Source organism: Calidris pugnax, unplaced genomic scaffold, assembly GCF_001431845.1.
Source record: "Calidris pugnax isolate Ruff unplaced genomic scaffold, ASM143184v1 scaffold178, whole genome shotgun sequence".
In the NCBI taxonomy this organism is placed as follows: domain Eukaryota; kingdom Metazoa; phylum Chordata; class Aves; order Charadriiformes; family Scolopacidae; genus Calidris; species Calidris pugnax.
Genome location: NW_015090986.1, coordinates 2,775,702 through 2,791,073, shown reverse-complemented (window position 1 = coordinate 2,791,073; position 15,372 = coordinate 2,775,702). Strand labels below are relative to the sequence as shown.

At 41.1% G+C, this 15,372-nt stretch overlaps 1 protein-coding gene across 1 annotated transcript in view; it reads right to left on the bottom strand.

The window, feature by feature from the left end:
* LOC106894889 (lysine-specific demethylase 4C-like) overlaps nt 1-15,213 on the bottom strand; it is a 73,350-nt gene extending 58,137 nt beyond the window's left edge. Inside the window, exon 1 of the mRNA XM_014953879.1 lies at nt 15,081-15,213. The gene's annotated coding sequence lies outside the window, so the exon portion shown is untranslated. The remainder of the gene's footprint in view (nt 1-15,080) is intronic.
* Nucleotides 15,214-15,372: the final 159 nt, after the last annotated feature.

Here is a 15,372-nt window from a genome sequence, read left to right as displayed (position 1 = left end):
ATTCGATATGATATTTGCAGACAATGCAAAACTGGGAGGATGAGCTGACGGAACAGAGGGCTGCGCTGACGTCCAGAGGCACCTTGGCAGACTGAATAAACAGGCTGACAGGAACCTTCACATAGCTCAACAAGGGCAAGTGCAAGGTCCTGTACCCGGCAAGGAACAACCCCAGGCACACATGGTACACGCTGGGGGCCAGCTCACTGGAAAGCAGCTTTATAGAAAAGGCCTTTGGGAGTTTTGGGCAACACAAAGTTGAACTCAAGTCAGCAATGTACCTGCATAACAAAGGTGGCTAACAGTGTCCTGCTGCCAGCAGGTCAAGAGAGGTCATCCTCCCCTTTTATTTTATGTTGAGGCTAAACCGGCAGTGCTATGCCCAGCTCTGGTCTCCCCAGTACAAGAGAGATACGGAGCTACTTGGAAGAGAGTTGAGCAAAAGGCCACTAAGCTGATGAAGGAACTGGAGCATCTCTCTCATGAAGGAAGGCAGAGAGAGCTGGAACAGTTCAGCCTAGAGAAGTGAAGGCTCCTATTCATGACTATGAACATCTGATGGGACGGAGTGAAGAAGAGGGAAACAGGCTTTTATCAGTGGTGTCTACTGACAAGACCAATGGCAATGGGCACAAACTGAAACACAGAGGTTCCTCCTGAACATCAGGAAGCAATTTTTCACTGTGAGGGTGGTCAAATACTGGAAGAGGTAGCTCGGATTGATTAAGGGGCCAATCAGACACAGTGCTGATCAGCCTGCTCTAGCTGACCCTCCTTGACCAGTGGGGCTGGGCTACATATTCTCAAAAGGTCCCTTCCAAGCTCAGCGAGTCTGTGACTGTGATCTTATCCTTGTATAGATATAAAGAAAAAAGAGCCAGACTTTTCCCAGTGATGCCCAGTGACAGTATAAATGGCAATGGCCACAAACCAAAATATATTAAATTCTGCTTAAACACATTTAAAAAAAAAAAATTAGCAGGAAGGTGATCAAGTACTGGTCTGGGTTGCCAAGAGCAGGCTGTGGAGTGTCCGTCCTTGGAGATACTCAAAAGCCAGTTCAACTGTCTGAGCAATCCATTGCAGTTGAGCCTGCTTTGTGCAGGGAGATTGGACCAGACCCTCTTCATAGTCCCTTCCAACTTCCACAGCTCTCTTATTCTGAGCTATTCCTACCTACTGCTGTTAAGTTACACACCGCAGCTGCACAGCTAAATACACAAAGCCAAAGTTACAGTTACAAATTAATTGTAATTCTGCCAACTCATACATGTGCACAGTACCAGATGTCACCTACATCACCTTCCACTACATCACAGATGAAGCCAGCTCATTTCCAAAAACATTTATATAAATTGATTTACCAACTAGTTTAATCAGTTTCTGTGTAAATATATTAAATGAAATCATTCATATAGAAAGTAACTTTCAAAAGGAAATCTAATATCAACCTTTTTATCCATGTTTCATCCTAGTTTTGTCTATGGGCACAAAACATACACAAGCACAGCGCCTGTACGTGTTCCCATAAACCTGAAGGTCTGTCTTCTGTAAATTTTGGAATCAAGTTTGTCAAAGGTGAAGGGGTATAAGTCTGAAAGATAACCGATTTCCTACGTTCCTTATCAAAAGGGGTAAGGAGTCAAGAAAAAGACACAGCCAAGTGGTTCAACTATGAGAAAAGCTGCAGGATTATTTTGGTTAGTTTCTGTTTTCAAGCAACAGGCACAGCAAACTAACTATTGCATAAATTAGTATCATAAAAATTCCTCTCATCAAAACATGCCAGTTTTGATACCTGAGCTGCTTTAAAAACAGCAATGGACTAAACAAACATGTAATTAACCAATGAACCAAATATACCTGAGCACTTAGCCACAATGAAGAAATTAGTTTATTTAAGGATTGTTAATCAAACTAATAAGTGGTGATTAACTCATGCTAACTTGCACTTCAAGACAAGCCAGCATGCTTGTCTGGCTGCTAGATTCCTAAAATACTGTTTGCAAAACATATCAAGGTAAACATACTAACTAGATATTTTTTTTTTAAGCCTCTGGAACTAAGACAAGGCTCAACCATATAACTGTAGTGAGATGAACCTGAATCTGTGTCACTAGCAGAATTAATAACTTTCAACTAATCATGAAGACATGCATATAGCATTGAAAGGCAGAATTTTTGCCCAGCTTCATTGGAGTGTGAAAAATAGAAAGCCTTTCTTTCATGGGATCTTTTTTCTACCTGCTTCCATGCATCTTAGGGTCCATGCCCTTAGCCAATGACCACACAGACCAGCCAGCTCTGCAACTTTTGGTGGAAATAAATCCTTCAATCCATGCCCCTGCGTTACCTGTCTTCTAAGTAAAAGTGTGGCTTTGGCCAAGTTGGTCTATGACAGTGACAAGGCTCTCCCCTGACTTTCTCACTCCAGGAGAAAAAGGGGAAGAGGTAGAGAGATTTACGAGTTTAGAATGAACTAAACTACTTTAATGAAATATTAATATTAAAATCAAAAAGGAAATAATGAGAGAGATGCAGCATATACAAAACCATATCAAACTCCCAGGATGACGTCACTGGCACGCACCAGGGAAATCCCAAACTGGACTCAGTGACGGATAGGAACTGCGCTCCAGCTCTGGAGTCAGGAACACACGTGTAGCAATCAGAAGCAGGTGAACAGACAGGATCCTCTTCAGATGTTGGCCATGAAGAAAGAGGGCTGACCCTTTGATCCCCCAGCTTTTATACTGAGCATGATGCAGATGGGATGGAATACCCTGTTGGTCAGGTTTGGGTCACCTGTCCTGTCTGATCCTCCATGTGGGACCTCTCAACGCTTTTCTGATTTCGACAGGGCAAATAATGAAATTAGCTGACCTTGGTTGTTATAGCAGTAAGTATAAGCAAGGACCTCTCTGCATACCGTTCCTTGGCATGAAGTAGAAACCTTGGTCTTATCACTCTGAGAATGAACAGTTTTCCCCACAATATGCTGTAAATTTCAGAGTTAGAAGAGGCCTGGCTAACTAGTAAAATTACTGAACAGAAAGCTGGTTCTGTTTTACCTCAAACCGGGACAAAAAGACACCTTCTCATGAACTTACTGGGTAAACCAGCTCTTCAATAAACACAATGTTTGTAAGAACACTCCTGAGCAGATTCAACAACATAACCTCCACAGTTTAGGAGGCAGAAAGATCATAAAGGCTATGCAGTACTTGCTACACCAGAAGTCCACATACTTCTTATCAGACGCTACCCATTTTATGATCTCTTAGTAATTTAACACCTTAATAGCTATGATCTATCAGTTGAGACTTTACTTAAATTCATTTAACAATTTTATTATTGTGGTAATGTTCATTACAAATGTCAATCTAAAACAGTAAGCACTAGTACTGAGTTAAATGGTTTAAATTTACCACAAAATATAAAGCTACAGTACAAACCAACTGGAAAATGTTGGCCTTCCAATTCAACTCTAGCAAGTTCTAACATACTATGTAATTCTCTCAAGGATTGTGGGGAATTCAAGAGTCCAACATACTTTCTCACACCAATTCCTACTTCTCCCCTTTCTCTCACATGCAAAAGCTCAGCTATACCCTACCAAATCACTAAAACAAGAGAGCATAAAATATAATCCTATACAAGAGTTAAGAGGCCTTCAGAGGTTCTTTTACAGACAAGAACATAACTTCTAAGACAGCATTCTGAAGTAAAATCCACACTCTAATCATACTAACACTGTCTTAACTATTCCACTTCGGTATATACAGAGCTACCTATTTTGTGATATTACAGAGCTGTACAAGCTAAGAAATAGAACTTCCAGAGTTTTTATTTACTACTACACCATGAAGATGTGCAGGACATTAGTAAATAGAAGGATACAGAAACGAGGGCAGTATGTCCATTTAGGCTTCCCATTGTAAAATAGAAAGACAAGTAATATACATAAATACAGGGATTTTTTTTACAGTTATTTTAAATCCCTAATATCAACATTGTAATCAGCCATTTTCTGTCCCTCTTGCAAGACAGTACTGTACATTGTCAAGGTTGTCCATGACTATCTAGAAAAGTAGATGGTAACGGGAATAAATGAGAAGACATACTCCACCCAAATTAGCATACATTAGTACTTTGAGTAACACTGCAAGAAAGAAGTGGTAATGATGGGAAAGCTTTAGTCAAACAAGCTCAAGCTCTGCACCTGATCCAAAAAACTGCAAAATCTGCCCATGAAGCTTTAGTTTCTTATCGACCAACTAGTTTGTCTATGTCTTGAAATACATCTGATTAAACAGTGCAAAATTTAGATCCGATGCAAACATGTAACTTGTCCACAGCTGGCAGCTAAAGAGCCAACAACTGGGTTAAAGAATCTGATCCTACTTTTATTGAGTTTATAGCCATTTTCTGGCCTTGTTAAAAGACCTCCAAATCATCAGCCAGTAGTATATTAATGCTATGTTTGTCTTAATACCATACTAGTGGAAACGTGAGGTCAGCAAAGTTTAATTATCCACATCTATAAGAGTATGTGGCCTGAGAAGCCTAATGAACCTAATTCAAAATGTCAAAGTACAGCAATAGAAAAACTCATATACTCATAGCAACAGAAAATCTCATTAATGCTACCAGCATTTACATAATCAAAGCTGCAAATGCATTTCAGCAGTTATGATGACAGGGGGAAGTGCTTTCTAAACAAATCTAAACCAAATGTAGTATTTAAACTGCATAGCTTACACAAACATCAAAACTTTGAAATGTACATTAACCACCAGAACAAAAAAGTGATAAAAGACTACAAACTTCTCTGGGGCTGCCAAAGCAAAAGAAAAAACAAAAATAAACAAAACAAAACAAAACCACCCCAAACATAAACAACAAAAACAGACAGGAGATGAAGAAAGAAAAGAATAGCTTTCCGCATGCTTTGACATTAGTAAGGCCAGCTATGGGAAGACTTAATTACCAACATCTATGGAAGGGAAGCGTGCCATATTGCATGCTTATCACACATTTTATTCTGCGTGACAGTTTGTTAATTGCAGAATCCACAGGATTGTTTCTCCTATATCCTAAGAAATGGAAAGGACCTTTGTATCCCACTGCAGCCAACTGAATCTCAACTATCCAAATTAGTACAAGGCTGCTACGATTTCCAATCTCCCCTGTCTAAATCGTCGACGGCTTTTTGTAATGCCTACACCTTACCATATTGTTAATGTTATCAGGATACTAAGTATAATTTATTGGTGGAAGAGTTTCACTGAATTTTACTGAATTTTTAGAGTTGGAAGGGACCATAGAGATCATCTAGTCCAACTCCCCTGCTAAAGCAGGATTGCCTAGACCTTGTCAGAGCATGTTACTCAGGACGGCATCCAGGCGGGTCTTGAAAATCTCCAAAGAAGGGGACCCCACACCCTCCCTGGGCAGCCTGTTCCAGGGCTCTGTCACCCTCACCATGAAGAAGTTTTTTCTCATATTTGAGTGGAACCTCCCATGTTCCAGCTTGTGCCCGTTACCCTTCATCCTCTCACTGGGAACCACTGAAAAGAGTCTGGCTCCCTCCTCCTTCAAACCACCCTTTAGGTACTTATAGGCATTGGTAAGGTCTCCCCTCAGCCTTCTCTTCTCCAGACTAAAGGGTCCCAGCTCTCTCAGTCTTTCTTCATAAGGGAGATGCTCCAATCCTTGAACCATCTCCGTTGCCCTTCGCTGAACTCTTTCCAGTAGCTCCTTGTCCCTCTTGAACTGGGGAGCCCAGAACTGGACGCAGTATTCCAGTTGTGGCCTCACCAGTGCAGAATAGAGGGAGAGAATTACTTCCCTCGACCTACTAGCCACACTCTTCCCTGTGCAGCCCAGGATTCCATTTGGCCTTCCTGGCCACAAGAGCCCACTGCTTTCTCATTGTCATTTTGCTGTCCACCAGGACCCCCAGCTCTTTCTCTTCAGAAGTTGTCTCCAGCAGGTCCACCCCTAACCTGTATTGGTGCTTGACATTCTTCTTCCCCAGGTGCAGGACCCTACACTTTTCCCTGTTGAACCTCATGAGGTTCTTCCTTGCCCAGCTCTCCAGCCTGTCCAGTTGTGTGTTAAATACCGTTCCTCCAAGCAGAATCCTACATACTCTCACAAGAACACAGAATATATTAACCCCAGAACTGGAAAACATCTTCCAAGATTGATTTCTTTGACACCTAATACAGAAATCCAAACTAGCAGTTGAGTTTAACCAAATTCAAGCAAGACACTGATTCACACAAATAGAAAATACTCTCTTAAAACAGAATGAAACACATCAGAAAAACTGTATGTCTTAATTTGCAGTTGGTTAAAATGCAAAAAAAACCTGTAGTCTTCACTACATGGAACCAGCTCTCAGTATTCTCTCTCCACCTTAATATTAAGCTGTCAGATCTCCTCTGAAGGCTATCCACTTCCTGCTTCTAGTGTAAAATCATCTTACCAGTACTTTGAGTTCCACCCCTCACCTGCAGAGCACCAAAACTTTCTGGCTTTAATCTACTCAAGACTTGATACTTCTTCCAAAAATGCTTTGTGGGAGTCACTCTTGACTGTCAAACAGTGCCCACTTTGGCCCCCGTACTGAAAGCACTGCTGAACAAGAAAGGAAAAAAAGCAATGCCTGCTACCTGTGCTCTGCTACACACAAAAAGAGTAGCTAACAAAAAGTGTAAAGTAATTATAGCCTATTTGTGTCAAACCTGTGTGAAAAATAAATGCATTCATATTTTGGAAGAGCAGATTATTTTATTATTTCTGTGTCTTCAATATATAAAATATCAATGCCACAAGCCTTACACAGCAACCCAAATTAAACAAATTACATAAAGTAAGCTCCAGTAAATGAGAAAAAGAAGACAGAAAGTAAAAGAAAAAAATCTCTGCAGGTCATCACTTCTCACAGATAAATTAGTTACAATAGACATTTTTCCCTTTTACTTTTCACTCTAACTATGAGATGACAAATATTTAAGGAAGAATTGATCCTGAGAAAATTTCTTCAAATAACTAGCAAGAAGAAAATAAACTTATCCAGAGAAAGACATGCACAAAAAGTCACAGCAATTTGTTGAGGCTTATCTGAAAGAAAACACAAAATAATCTATTTGAAAACCGTTGTCAGATACAAATGTTTTCAATTTAAAAATAAAGACAGAGAATTCATATTATAAAGGACTAGGCACCATTTCTTAGGAATCATTCAATAAAAACATTTTATTGACAAAACTTGAAGAAAACTATGATTTTTTCCACTAACCTCCTGTTTCCAGAGTCTGTTTTGCAAAAAGAGGTAAGAAGTTTGTACAACCAGCTCTGTAAGAGCTGGAAAAGAAACAAGCAGTAGAAAACCAGGTCTTACACTGTAATAGTCTAAGCAGCAATACAAAATAAGTAAAAAAATCCATAAGTTCACCCAGTAATTTATTTTTATCATAGATGCAGGTAGATTCACTTCTGCATTTCCCTACATTGTTTTGAAAAAGTTTTTAGCATCTTCTGTAAATAGGTACCATCTAACTCCCTATACTGATTTGTAAAGCAAATTCAAAGATGTAAGATACTGCCATAAAGCACAGCCCATAACTAGCTACAGGAATGATTTTCAGGTAATTCAAAACATGAAAGCATAGCTTGCATGTTCAACTAAGCATGTAAATAGTTAATTCACAATGTAGTTTCATTTTGCGTCTGAATTGTTCCTTCAACATCAGTAAGTGTGCATGCAAATTACATCTGCTGAGTTTATGCACCTGGCTTAGAAAAAGAAAAAAGATCCTATTTATCAGGAATTCCAAATCTGTTATCTGATTGCATTAACTGTTAAAAAAATGTATGGGCTATAATGTTTTTATTTGTGATACAAGGCATTTATAAGCCAAATCCCATGGTCAGGCATGCATTCATCAGACTTCCAGCTGTCATCAGGAAGAATCAACTAAGTTTAAAAATGTTAGGAGTATTCAACTACTTAATCAATTATTTAATCTATTTTAAAAACAGGAATCTGGATAAGTAATCATATTCTGAAGCTCCTAAACCCACCTGAAATTTACCATAAAGCACTAAGTAGTTTGACAAACTTCATTTCAAGTTTGTATTTCTGTGCCTTGGTACTACCTTTACAGCAATTATTTTAAAAAAATCTAAAAGTGAAACATTTTGAATCTGTAAATGCTGAACTCAAAAATAACCTGAATTAATTCCACTGGCATTCCTCTCCCACACCAGACTCACAGCATGCAAAAATGTCTTGAATTAATTGAAGAAGGAATTTTTTTTTTTTAAAGAATTTTAAAAAACTATTTTTCTCATTCTTATTTGCAACCCGTGTTTCAAGAGTTTTTACTTTCTTTTTAATGATAAGACAGGTATGAAATCCACAGTCCTAGCTGGAAGCAGCATATAACAGCCTTCAGCAACAGCAAGTCAGATGTCAGACCTATCTAGTTTCCACAGTTGCTAACAGCAGAGATGCACAAAAAAAGTAAGTGTAGGGGTAGCTTATAATTATACCTTTCCAAAATTCCACCTCAGTCTTCAGCAATGCACAGATCAAGGAATCCTTAGACAAAGAGGATGTGCATTCAGGACAAATCAGGTGATCAGGCCAGTCAGCATGGTTTTACAAAAGGCAGGTCCTGCTTGACTCCTATGGTATGGTGACCTGCTTAGTGGACAAGGGAAAGGCTGTGGATGTTGTCCTCCTAGACTTCAGTAAAGCCTATGAGACGTTTCCCACAGTGTTCTCCAGGAGGAACTGACTGATCATGGCTTGGAAGGGTATATGCTTCGCTGGGTAAAAAAGTGGCTGCGTGGCCAGACCCAAAGAGTTGTGGTGAATGGAAAATCGAGTTGGCAGCTGGTTACAAGTGGTGCTCCCCAGGGCTCAGTAATGAAGCCAGTTCTTTTTAATATCTTTATCAATGATCTGGACGAGGGGATCGAGTGCACCCTCAGGAAGTTTGCAGACAACAGCAAGCTGGGTGGGAGTGTCAAGCTGCTGGAGGGTGGAGAGGCTTTGCAGAGGGACCTGGACAGGCTGGCTGGCTGGGCCGAGGCCAACAGGATGAGGTTCAAGAGGGCCAAGTGGTGGGTGCTGCACTTGGGTCACACCAACCCCATGCAGCGCTAGAGGCTTGGGGCAGAGTGGCTGGAGCAGTGCCTGGCAGAAAAGGCCCTGGGGGTGTTGGCCGACAGCCCACTGAACATGAGCCAGCAGTGTGCCCAGGTGGCCAAGAAGGCCAGTAGCATCTTGGCCTGTTTTCAGGAATAGTGTGGCAAACAGGACTAGGAAAGTGATTGTCCCACTGTACTCAGCACTGGTGAGGCCCCACCTCAAGTACTGTGCTCAGTTTTGGGCCCGTCACTGCAAGAAGGACACTGAGGTGCTGGAAGACGTCCAAAGAAGAGCAATGAAACTGGTGAAGGGTCTGGAGTGCTAGCCTTATGAGGAGCCGCTGAGGGAGCCAGGGTTGTTTAGCCTGAAGAAAAGGAGGCTGAGGGGAGACCTCATCACTTTCTACAGCTAACTGAGAGGTGGTAGACAGGTGGGAGTCAGTCTCTTCTCCCAAGTAAAAAGCAATAGGACAAGAGGAAACAGCCTTAAGTTGCACCAGGGAAGGTTCACAGTGCTTATTAGGAAAAATTTCTTCACTTAAAAAGTTATCAAACATTGGACCAGGCTGCCCAGGCAAGTGATTTAGTCACCATCCCCAGAGGTATTTAAAGGCAGGTAGACACGGTGCTGAAGGACATGGGTTTGTGGTGGACTCTGCAGTGTTACGGTAATGGTTGGACTCAATGATCTTAAAGGTCCCTTCCAACCCAGACAATTCTATGATTCTGTATTATTCCATTTTGTGGACTTCAACAGATTTTTTCCCCATGATTTTGAACCTTTGTAGGCCTGTAGTATCTAAAACATTCCACAACAAAACATTCCACAGTCAACAATATGCTGAGTGATATATCTCCTTCTGTATGTTTATAATATTTCACATTTTAGTTTCATCTGACATCTTATATGTACACTGGGAATAGTAACCTATCCGTTCATATTTACTTTCAGAACACACAGGACTTCCAGATCTCTATCATGATCTCCCACAGTCATTTCTTTTCTAAGCTGAAGACTTAGTCTCCTCATAGAAAATCCATTCCATACTTCTGATCATCATTGCATTCTATTTCTGGATCTTTATCAGTTTCAGTAAAGTAAAACTTTTAGTCAGGGAAAAGGGTTACCAAAGCTGTAAGCACTACTGAAAATCCAAGTAAACCATGAATTCACACAATGGTGCAACAACATTCTCAAATTTGGGTGTAGAGCATGGCCAACAGAAAGCAGTTTGGCCTAGATCTCAGTTTTTAAAAAGCTAATTTACAAGCAGCTAAAAGTTCACAAGAATACCCACTGCTAATGCAGCCTGTAATATTGCTGAAGATACAAGTAGCAGGTGGTAGATGTGAACCGCTTCCTGATTAAGCACTTTCAAACAGTTTTGCCATGTCTGTCATTTCGGCCAATATATATTTCTCAAAAAAACTCCCTAACTATATGGCGCATTATTATCTGCCTTTACAAATCTCCTCCCAAAAGGTGCTCTTACACTATGAATTTCACAACTCCATAAATCAAAACACACATATTAAGTGATATGCTATAATAAACACAATAACATTTTTCACTAGACACCACTATATGACATCCTTTATCATATGCAGAAAGAGAACAAAAGAAAGTGTAAATGAGTCTCTATAACCTGAGAAACAGAAAGATGTACTTTTCCTGCTTAACACTACTACTACTTTTCCACTTTACACTACTTACAGCATACCTGAAGCTGTTATTTCTGCACTGTGATAGGGCCTAGCAACTACTGACCTGCTCAGGAAGCATTTCCTCTCTCATAAAAGATATTGTAATTCAAAGATGTAATGCAATTCCCCTGCCCTTACACCTTGTTCTAAATTGCCACAGACCCAATACCTGGCGGCCAGGGAAGACTCGTCTTTCTCCTGTTATGACTGAAAGTATGCACACTGAGGTGAGCCACACGACCCAAAGCCCACGTAGTTATACTGCGCTTCTGTGCTCTGCTACAATGCTCACAGCAGTGGAGAAAGCAGCATCTTCTAGGCTGGCATAACCAAAAGCCTCCTCACTCCAAACTGATCACAGGTCACTGGAACAGCATACCATGTAGTACCGGAGGCAGAACACTTAAAATGAACTCACAGACTGGTATCTGGGAACCACACGGCTTTAATCCATAATATTATTATAGACAAAACAAGCAAGAAGAAAGAATCAACACTGTGCTTCCGTTGAAGTATGTCATATAACTTCTTGACACAAAAAGTTCAATTAACTGTAAACTATATAGCTCACATTTGTATCTCAATAAATCCAACAGACATTTTCACAGGGACAACAAAAGAACATTGTGAGCTTAGAAGTTTCACCAACCCAAACATAAGCCATATCTGCAACCCTGAAGGTTATAAATTAGTCAAGAGAAAGTTTCTCCTCTAGTATTGCCTAATATTATTCCCAATTTAAGATACTTTTACTGATCTCAGTTTTGAAATATTTGTCATCATATATTCAAATCTAATATTCCAAATACTTCCATCAGAAGTCAAACCCAATCATGAAGAGTTTGATTCCTAAAACTTACGGAGTTTCTTAAACTCTTTTATTTCTATGTCTGTATTCATAGCTTATTTCCCCAATTTTAATTTTAGTTTTAAACCAAAACTGCTTTTTTTTTTTCAAAACAGTTTATGATTATAAACAATTTATCCGCCTCCAGAGCCACAGGTTCATTTACAGCTTTAATAACTTATAAATTGTGTTTTAAGCAAAGAAATAAATTGTGAAAATGAAACAAAACCTGGGCCAGCACAGTAATTTTTGTCATACAGCATCTATTATGAATAGTAGTTATCTAGGTCTTCTTAGAAAAAGGCTACCTGCTAATAACTAGCATTTTAATTTTATTAGACAAAACCCATCAGGAAATCATAGGTCTACTGAAATAAATCACGACAGCCTCAGTCAAGTGATTCTGATTCTACATTTTACAGGCAGAAATGTCACAAAGGAACTGGAACATATTTTGTTTGTGAAACTCCTCTATAGTATCTGCAACAGTCAATGAAGTATCCTGTCATGTCTGAGAACAGACAAGAAGATGCGTTTTGAATATTAACTCTTGTAATTTTAAGATCTTAAATTTAAAAAGCTGACAAATTTACTAGTTTGTTGTTTACATACATTGCCCTGTTTTTTAGGGTATACTGGCCTAAATATACTGTACAGCAAATGTTAGATCTAAACAGAATTAAGGATAAAAATGACTGCTTGCATAAGTCAGTAGGAGGACTACTCATGCAGACAAAGTTAACAACTTATCTGTTATGCTTAAAGCCACAATTTTAAACAGATGAAATAAAGTTGGAGAAAAATGCAAGCCTGCAACAGAATGACTTATGACATACAATGCCATTTAAGAAACTTGAAGAGAGAAGAAACTCTAACTCTTTGTATACAAAAACTACGATAAGAGTTTAAAACAGGCTCTGGACTTCCGATCAGCAAATTATTATGGACATCATATGTCATTTGATTACACAACAATTACTATCTTTCACGTATGCAGATCTTGAAAATATCTTAATTAAGAGTCAGTCTATGAATCTAAATGAAAATCAAGAAAAGAACACATCACTTGTTCACTTTGAGACACAAAATATTAAGCCATCAAGTGACCATACAGATTTTTCACACGGAAAGTATTAAAATCTTACCAATCCAGAACATCATTTTTTGAACTATTTGTATGATCATTCAGAGAACTTGAAAATACCTTGTATTAGCAGAATTAAAGTAAAACATGCTCTCTTTGAAGCTCCACGTATACTAAAAACATGTTTCAAAATGTATTAGGTTGGGTTTTTTTAATTTATGTTGGGGGGTAGCAGGATAAAAATATCACCTTCATAAAACAAATTTGACCAGAACTGACACCACCATATACCCCATTCACATTCTGCTCAGCACTGTGCTGATGAAACATATCCCAGTAAAAGACATCTACAGAAAAAACTGAAAATTTCAAAGTGAATTAACTGCAGAACTAAGTAGTAGACCAACCAAGAGATATTTAAACTGAGGAAGTCTTAACTCTACACAAATATTTTTTAATGAAGTTAGGTGTCACCTTATTTTTTTCGTGATTACTGTGTTTGTTCATAATAGCTTAGGAAGAGTTTTATCTTGACAATGTAATTTTCTGATTTGAATACATTACTGTCATAATTGTGCATTTTGATGTAGAACTGTTTACCTGATTTGTTTAGAAATCAGGCTGGTACAAAATTCTGTACTCAATACTCATCCATAAGGACTAAAAATTACAGGACTTGAATTTTTTTTCCATTTTGTCATATTTACCATTGGAAAAAAAAAAAGATGAAATCAGATTTGTTTTTTTCTTAAACACTGACTAAAGTTTTTTCTCTCATATACATTGGCTCTAATTCCAATCCAATGGCTATTTAATCATGCCTGCTTATTTAGATAAGACATACTGCTTCCTAGGTCATTCCCTACATAGGAAATTCCTCTTACATGCATTTGTATCTGCACTTAGCTAAAAGAAAACCATTGGTACCCAGCAATCAATAACATCAGCACCACTCCAAACCAAAGTCGAGAGTAAGATAAGCATGACTGGCAGTGGGTGAATTTACCCTCATTTCAAGTACAGAGAAGCAAATCGTGCTAGTGTTTTCCATTGTCTTGTGTTTGGAAGGCATTTTTGTGAAGTAATACCACGAGCTAGTTATCACAGTTTGAGGAAAAACAAGGGTAAAGCCCAAGACACAGTCATTTTCAATTCTTCATTCATTACGAATGTGAACAAAAAAAAAAAAAACCATTGTAGGGGGACAAAAAATAGCCTGCCTTAGGCTGCTCCTAAATTCCTTTCTTGTGGGAAGTGTTTCCGCTTGAAAAACTATTGGTTTAGTAGCCACCAGGTAACTTCCACTGCTGCTGTGGCTAATGTCCCAGAGAAGAGTGCAAAGAATCATAGAACTGCAGTGTAAGAATATAAAAAAATAAGCGCTGTTTACACTTTGAGCTAATAGAAATCTTTTAAAAAAACAGCTGGTATTTTTTTCGAATACAGTTAACCTAACAGAAAGAAAAAAAAAAAACCAAAAAACAAAAACAAAAGCCAACACATTTTCTATAACAACTTCTCATTTCAGACTGCCAGTCAAAACCAGCTGCAGAAGACAGACGCCTCATTAGCAGCAGGCTATTAGCATGGCATGGAGCCCTGACCCCGGAACCGGCTGCGGGAGCGCGGCGCACGGTAACCACCGGCGGGCGGAGGCGGCACCGGCGCTCCACGGGGTACTTTCACCTCCGGACGGCTCTCAACTTTTTCTAGCACTTTGCAACTATTAACTCCTCGGAACGCCCTAAGGACGGGCGGAGAGGAACGAGCTGCATCGCCCCGGTGGTACTTCCTACCGCAAAAGAGGCTGTTTGGAGAGTCCGTCGAGTCCGACCGAAGCCCAAAGCGACGCGGGGAGAGGTTCGGGCTGTGCCCCCCAGCACCCGGGGAAACTGCCCGACCCCTCGGGAGAGCCCCCCGACACCCCGACCCGCAGCCGCCGGACACACACGGGAAGGCGAGCCGCGTTCCTCCGACACCTGCCGGTTCGGTTCCCTCACCTCGCTCCACGAGGCCGAGTCCCGGCACCGATCCCCTCCCCGCCGCCCGGGGGGTGTCCTGACCCCTCCTCCCGCTGCCGGGCGGCACGGCGGCCGCTCCGCCCCTCGCACCCGACCCCAGCGGCCTGTCCCGCTGCGGGCAGCCCGGCTCCACACAGCTCCTCCTGCCTCATCGCCGCCGCCACCCCCGGCCCGGCCCGGCCTTCCCCTATCCGCCGCCCCACGCCTCCACCCCGCCGCCGCCGCCGTCCGGCCCGGCTCGGAGCTCGCCACGCACCTGTCCGGGAGAGGTTTAAGCTTGCGACCGCAGCCAGAGGAAAGGGAAGAGGGGAAACGGCGGCGGCAACTCCACTCCGCTCCGCTCCCCTCGGAGCTTTTCCTGCCGGTACCCGCGGGACGGCCGGCTCCCTGCGCGGATGACAGCTGCCGCCCGCGCATGCGCGCAGCCCCGGCAGGCACGGGGTAGAGTGGAGGAAGGCCCAGGCGAGCGCTGGAGGGGGCTGGGGGGGGTGGGGTGTAGAACACGTGACGGGGGAGGGGCGCTGGCGTCACGTGCCGAGAGCGGGCGG